The following is a 7,382-nucleotide window of genomic DNA, read 5'->3' as shown; positions in this document are numbered from 1 at the left end:
TTTGAGACGGAGTTTCACTCTTGTTGCCCAGGCTGGAGTGCAATGGCGCGATCTCGGCTCACTGCAACCTCCGCCTCCTGGGTTCAGGCAATTCTCCTGCCCCAGCCTCCTGAGTAGCTGGGATTACAGGCATGCCCCACCATGCCCAGCTGATTTTTTGTATTTTTAGTAGAGATGGGGTTTCACCATGTTGACCAGGATGGTCTCGATCTCTTGACCTCGTGATCCATCCTCCTCGGCCTCCCAAAGTGCTGGGCTTACAGGCGTGAGCCACCGCGCCCGGCTTAAAAATGTTTTTGATAGATTTTCTTCCCTTTCAATTAGACACACCTCTAATATTTGGTTTCTACATTTTAAATTATAACTTTCAATGCCAAATATTTCCATATGACAGTCAATTACATGATTTGTTTTCCTTTTCCTATCTTCTTTAGCTGCCGTTTCTCATAACAGTATTTTAATTCAAACATATAGCAGTGACATTTTCTGATTCTCATATTGCCCCACCTTGGTTTTTGGTTTAGATCCACAATTAAATATATGAATGCTTATGATCGATTCAAAAGTGAATGCCATAGTCATCACTTGCTGAGTGGTATTCATCCTTAACTGAGTCCTCATGAGGGAGTCAGGTCTTGCTGAGTTTAGCATGTTTAATTATCTTTTTCCACAGTCTTGACACATGGGTCACATTACTGGATACAAGATGCTTGCCTAAAAAGATTTTTCTCATCTTTAGGAAATACTGTCTTCCTTGGGGGAATGCATGGTGTGTGTTCTCATTCTGGAATGCTATTTTGTTCTACCACGGCCTCTAATCTCTACCAGTTACTTCATTCATTCGTTCTCTTCACCAGGAGTCTCCAGAGACCCTTCCTTTGTCCACGCCTCCCCCTCTCCCAGCAATTCTGCATTTCTAAGATTGGCACTTCTGGTCTGTTGCACTGTGAAGCCCCTTCCTTTCATTTCCCCAGTAGCCAGTGCTCAAATCCACCATGTCTCAGGCATGATCTGTGTTTCTCCACACTCGCTTTCTAAGGATAGTTTCACCTGTGTTCTGCCATCAACAGGCCCTCCTTGCTGTCCTGGCCTCGATTTGCATAGTGTTTCCTGCTCCCTCTGCCATTGTATGGCTCCCAGACCCAGCTAACCAAAATCACTGAGGGCCACAGTGTTCCCTAGCCCTGGTGTGAGGGGCAGGGTTTGGGCGGTATTTTTGACTCTCTGAGTTAACCCCTAGGGCTTTGAAGTATATGTTGAGAAATTCAGCTGTTACCATCCTAGGTGGACTTGCTCTCTCCTGTCCTACTTCTTCAAATGCAGAACTTCAATGGTGTACAAAAGGAGATAGAATCTTATCATAGAACACACCCTATTCATTGGCCAGCTTCAAAATTCATCATCTTATGGCTGAACTTTTAAAAATACAATGTTAGCCACATACCTATGAAATGCATATGTGTGTGTATATAGATATGAATTTGCTTCTGAGATTATGGAGAATGAAATTCCCAAGATGGAAGGAAAGCTGGATGCCCAGGAAAGCATTTGTTTCCCATTAGGTCTCTTCTCTCTTGGCGTTTGATTGCATTAAGTAGGGCAATCTGCTTCACTTAGTCTGCCCATCCCAATGTTAATCACATCTGAAACACTCTCTGGAATACAACCAAAATAATGTTTAACCAAACGTCCCAGCACCATGGGGCTCGATCACAGTGGCACGAACTAGTTACTATCACACATGTACTTTGTCACATTTGTGATGTCTACATTTTTCTCCCAATCTGCAGCTTATATTTGTTCTCTTAATGCCATCTTGTGTTGAGCAAACACTATTAATTTTTATTAAGTTGAATTTACCAGTGTTTTAATGTGTTTTGTGTTTATGTGACAACAAAGAACACTTTGCCTCACTCTGTCATCGAGATTTTGTCTTATAGTTTCTTCTATGCTTTTTCTAGTTTTCTAGTTTACATGTAGTTGCATAATCCATTTTGAGTTAGTTTTTGAGTCAGTATTGAGGTTTGGATGAATTTTTTTCTTTTTGGGATATGCATGTCCAGTTGTTTCCACACAATTTGTTGACAAGAGAATGCCTTCTCCACTGAATCGTATTTGGACCTTCATCAATCCATTGGATGGATGAGACTGGTGAGAGGACTGTCCTGATATTTGGACAGAGAGACAGGGCCTGAAGTAGGGTGGTTTTCCTGGGAAAAATTAAGGAAGGCACATTTTTCTATGAGGCATAGGAAAGCCTCAAGCACAATGGGGGTACCCTTTATCCCCATGTTGCAGCACACTCATCCCTGCTCTCTCTGCCTTCCTGTTGCAAAAGCTTGGCTGTGCATAGACACTGAGGTTGAGTGGTGTCTTTGGGCGTTTTTGAGCATTGACGCCACAGCTCTAGCATCAAATCTTAGAATATCAAGCAGCCAAGAAGCAGGAAAACATGACACACAATGAAGAATCTAATAATCTAGTTGAAATTGACACACATGTGGGAAACAGCAGAAAAGGACATTAGAGCAGTTATTATAATTGTATTTTGATTAAATGGAGAAGCTGAAGATATTTTTAAATATCAAATTCTGTAGACAACAACTATGATTTACAGTCTGAAGCGGAAGAATGCACTGGATTAAACATTGCGGAAGAAAAGATTAATGAACTAGAGGGAATAGAAGTAGAAACTAACATAAATGAAACACACAGTAACGAATGACTTGAAAACATAAAAAGACCATCAGTGTAAAACTTTTAAAGTCCCTAGTATAGGGCTAAGTGGAATCCCCGAAGGGCGTGTAGTGGAGAAGAGAGACAAAAATATTTAAAACATACTGGATGAAAGATTAAGAAGCTTCACGGAAACCATAAACTTCAAATATTACAGAAATATGATGTATCCTAAGAACAAGAAACATGAAGAAAACTTCACCAAGGAACATCAGAATCAAATTCATCAAAACCAATGATAAAGACAAAATCCTAAAAGGAATAAAAGGGAAAAGAACATATTACATACAGAGGATTAAACATGAGGAGGACATAAGATTTCTCATAGGGAGCTTTACAAAGAAGTTTACCATAGTTTTAAAGCACTAAAAAAAAAGCAAAACTGTCACTCTACAATTCTATACCTGGCCAAAATATCTTGTAAAAGTAAACATGAGAAAAAATATTTTTGAAAAGAAATTACCTCAATTTGCAGATGGTGTGATCCTATGTATAATAAATCCCAAATAATACATACAAATGCAAACACACATACATGCACATGGTCATGTCATGTAAATTGGTGAGTAGTACTGTGTGTTACTCAGGGTCTAAAAGGAAAATGGGTTGGGCATGGTGGCTCACGCCTATAATCTCAACACTTTGTGAGGCCAAAGTGGGAGGATCACTTGAATCTAGTAGTTTAAGATTAACCTGGGAAAAAAAGTGAGACCTTGCGTCTAAAAAAAAAATTAGCGGGGCATGGTGACATACTCACTTGAGCCCAAAAGTTTAAGGCTGCAGTGAGCTGTGATTGCATCACTGCACTCCAGTGTGGGTGACAGGGTGTACCTTTTCAAAAAAAAAAAAAAAAAAGAAAAAGAAAAGAAAAGAAAATGAACAGTATACCAGAAGGAATTAATAGAAGAATTAAACAGATATTGGAGGTCTAAAAAGAGAAAAAGGGGAACTGATGAAACACAGAGATAGTAAGTATAGGAAGCGAAGCAGTGATCAACCCTTGTAGAAACAAAGGTAAAAGGGTTAGGTTGTTAGAACCTAACTTGGAAGAAGGGCTCCACATAACTGGGAGGCTGGCTTCTGAGAAGGAGGTTGCGGGTGCCCCCAGAACTCAGAGGAAGTACCTAGTGTCTCAGGGACTCAGACCTCTGAAGAAGAGGTGCCCATTGGCTGATGCTCTTGCCTTTGAGAGGGGGCCATGAGGCTGGCTCTGGGATTTAAGAAATGAAACTGGAAACAACAACCCTTCTCAGGGTGAACTATGATTGCTGGGATGATGCTAGAGAAACAAGAAGCAAAACAGGAAGCAGCAATACCTACATCCCTCCTCCAGCCTTGCAGCCTCCTTTTAACACCTCTTATTGTCAGAAACCAATAAAGCCAGCAAGCAAAAAAGATGTGGTTTGCAGAGTCCTCACCTGAGCATCAAAAAGCAGATTACAGAGGGTGGGGCCCCTCTTTGGCCACTCTCTAAACACTCATTCATATACTTTCTTCTATATAGTGTCTGCTTGAAACAGGATGTCGAAATATAATTTCTTTTTTTTTTTTTTTTTTGAGACGGAGTTTCGCTCTTGTTACCCAGGCTGGAGTGCAATGGCACGATCTCGGCTCACCGCAACCTCCGCCTCCTGGGTTCAGGCAATTCTCCTGCCTCAGCCTCCTGAGTAACTGGGATTACAGGCACGTGCCACCATGCCCAGCTAATTTTTTGTATTTTTAGTAGAGACGAGGTTTCACCGTGTTGACCAGGATGGTCTCGATCTCTTGACCTCGTGATCCACCCGCCTCGGCCTCCCAAAGTGCTGGGATTACAGGCGTGAGCCACCGCGCCCGGCCGAAATATAATTTCTTATAGCATGTTTATTTGTTTGGTGGTGACATCATTATACCAAAAAAAGGAGTTTTCCAAAAAGTGATGTAACTTTTTAATAGCCACTTATGGCAAAAAGTCATGAATTGAAGTCATTATGTGAGGGGACCAGGAACTAAAACTCAACACTCATTATGGTCACCATGTAAAGAAACTTCACAGGAAATCATATATATCCATTATTCATGAACAGAGGAAGTCTGAGATCTAAGGAACTGGTCCAGAGGGGTGATCTGGAGCTGTATCTTTGTAAAGACAAAACGCCCTCTTCCAGGCTTAACAGAGCTTGAAACATGAGAACCAGGAAAACAGGAGTCAATCTGTGGGAAGATAGCCAATATCTACTTTCATGGGCTCCCCTACAATCTAAATTTTATTTTTTCATTTAACTATTATATATTGAGTACATAAAATACAGTGGTGAATGAGACTTAATCCCTTAATCCATGCACTGATGGAACTTATTGTCTTTTTTTTTTTTTTTTTTTTAGACCGAGTCTTGTTCTCTCGCCTAGGCTAGAGTGCAGTGGTCCGATCTTGGCTCACTGCAACCTCTGCCTCCCCGGTTCAAGTGATTCTTGTGTCTCAGTATCCTGAGTAGCTGGGATCACAGGCATGCGTCACCACACCCAGCTAATTTTTGTATTTCTAGAAGGGATGGGGTTTCAACATGTTGGCCAGGCTGGTCTCAAACTCCCGGCCTCAAGTAATCCATTCACCAGGATCTTCCAAAGTGCTGGGATTATAGGCATGAGCCACTGTCCCCAGCCAGAATTTACTCTTTAGTGGGTGATTACAACAATTAATAGGTCAATAGTAAATACATAAAGCTTAAACAAAGATGTCAAAAAGTAGTAGGTACCGGAAAGGAAAATAAATAGAAAAATGAACAGAGGATAGAAATTCAAACTAACCAGTAATGAAAACCAAGACAATTAAATGTCTTTTTCACTTCCCAGGTTGGGAAAACTAAAAATTATTGATAATAGCATGTTGTAAAGAATGAAATAAAATGGATATTTTAATACACTGTCAATAGGAGTAAATTGGCAAAGCGTTTCAGGGGCATGCTATTTAGTAGTATAGAAACAATATATTAACTTGAATCATATGAAATTGCCAATATTGGCCGGGCGCGGTGGCTCAAGCCTGTAATCCCAGCACTTTGGGAGGCCGAGGCAGGTGGATCACGAGGTCAAGAGATCGAGACCATCCTGGTCAACATGGTGAAACCCTGTCTCTACTAAAAATACAAAACATTAGCTGGGCATGGTGGCACGTGCCTGTAATCCCAGCTACTCAGGAGGCTGAGGCAGGAGAATTGCCTGAACCCAGGAGGCAGAAGTTGCGGTGAGCCGAGATCGTGCCATTGCACTCCAGCCTGGGTAACAAGAGTGAAACTCCGTCTCAAAAAAAAAAAAAAAGAAATTGCCAATATTTGACAAATTTTGACTTGAAAAATGAACTTGAAAATAGATTAAATGAGATTATCCACACTGAAACACTAAAAGAAAAAAGAGTCAAATGTTTTCAAAATTTCAAGAACATACTGGTCAAAAGGGAACTGAACCAAACCACAATTTATTTTTCATTTTGATCACTCCAAAATGAGTCTGTCTGTTGTCTACTGGTTAGATAAAGTAAGAATTTCCCTTCTACCTAGCTCATGAAGAATGGGTCAACCTGTTCTCTAGTGGGTAGTCAAAAATTTCAAGGACACTGAAAAATACCAAGACACCAAAGAATGTGCTGTCAGTTGTAGAGGAAATTAGGCTATGCCATCTGATTCAGATAAGTTGGCATTGATAGTCCTATGGTAACATTCTTGAGTCTCATTTGTGAAAATTTTAGCCCAATTTCTGGCCAATATACACAAATGCATCTTTCTATTAAATTTTCTTTTTTTTGAGATGTAATCTCACTCTATTGCCAGGCTGGAGTGCAGTGGTGTGACCTCAGCTCACTGCAACCTCTGCCTCCCGGGTTCAAGCAAGTCTCCTGCTTCAGCCTCCCGAGGAGCTGGGACTACAGGCGCTCGCCACCATGCCCGGCTAATTTTTGTATTTTTAGTAGAGACAGGGTTTCACTACCTTGGCCAGGATGGTCTCAATTTCTTGACCTCGTGATCCACCCACCTTGGCCTCCCAAAGTGTTGGGATTACAAGCGTGAGCTACCGTGCTCAGCCTCTATTAGACTATTAAGAAAACAATACATGTTTAATTGTATGTGATGTGACTTGATCCTCTTTTACAGAGTAAAATCTGAGCATGTATGAGATTACCCGCTGGCGGCTGTTAGATTTTGAAACTGGAGTTTTTGATCTTGTGGCCTAGAACCGACTCATCACTGGGTGACTTAAGAGGGAAAAGAAAAATTCTGCCTTGCTAATAAAATCTGTATTTGCAGTGACCCGACAGTTTCCCGGTGGCAGGACTGATTTGTGCTCTAGCTCATGGCCTCATCAAATTAGTTTCAAGTCAGAGTCATAGCAGTAAAGTATGACTTTATATTGTTAAGAATTTAGTATATTTTAGCCGGGCGCGGTGGCTCACGCCTGTAATCCCAGCACTTTGGGAGGCCGAGGCGGGTGGATCACGAGGTCAAGAGATCGAGACCATCCTGGTCAACATGGTGAAACCCCGTCTCTACTAAAAATACAAAAAATTAGCTGGGCATGGTGGCGCGTGCCTGTAATCCCAGCTACTCAGGAGGCTGAGGCAGGAGAATTGCCTGAACCCAGGAGGCGGAGGTTGCGGTGAGCCGAGATCGCGC

The sequence above is a fragment of the Sapajus apella genome, unplaced genomic scaffold, assembly GCF_009761245.1.
Source record: "Sapajus apella isolate SASKATOON/1434 unplaced genomic scaffold, GSC_monkey_1.0 scaffold187, whole genome shotgun sequence".
Taxonomy (NCBI): Eukaryota; Metazoa; Chordata; class Mammalia; order Primates; family Cebidae; genus Sapajus; species Sapajus apella.
Note: the sequence above shows the minus strand (reverse complement) of the source record.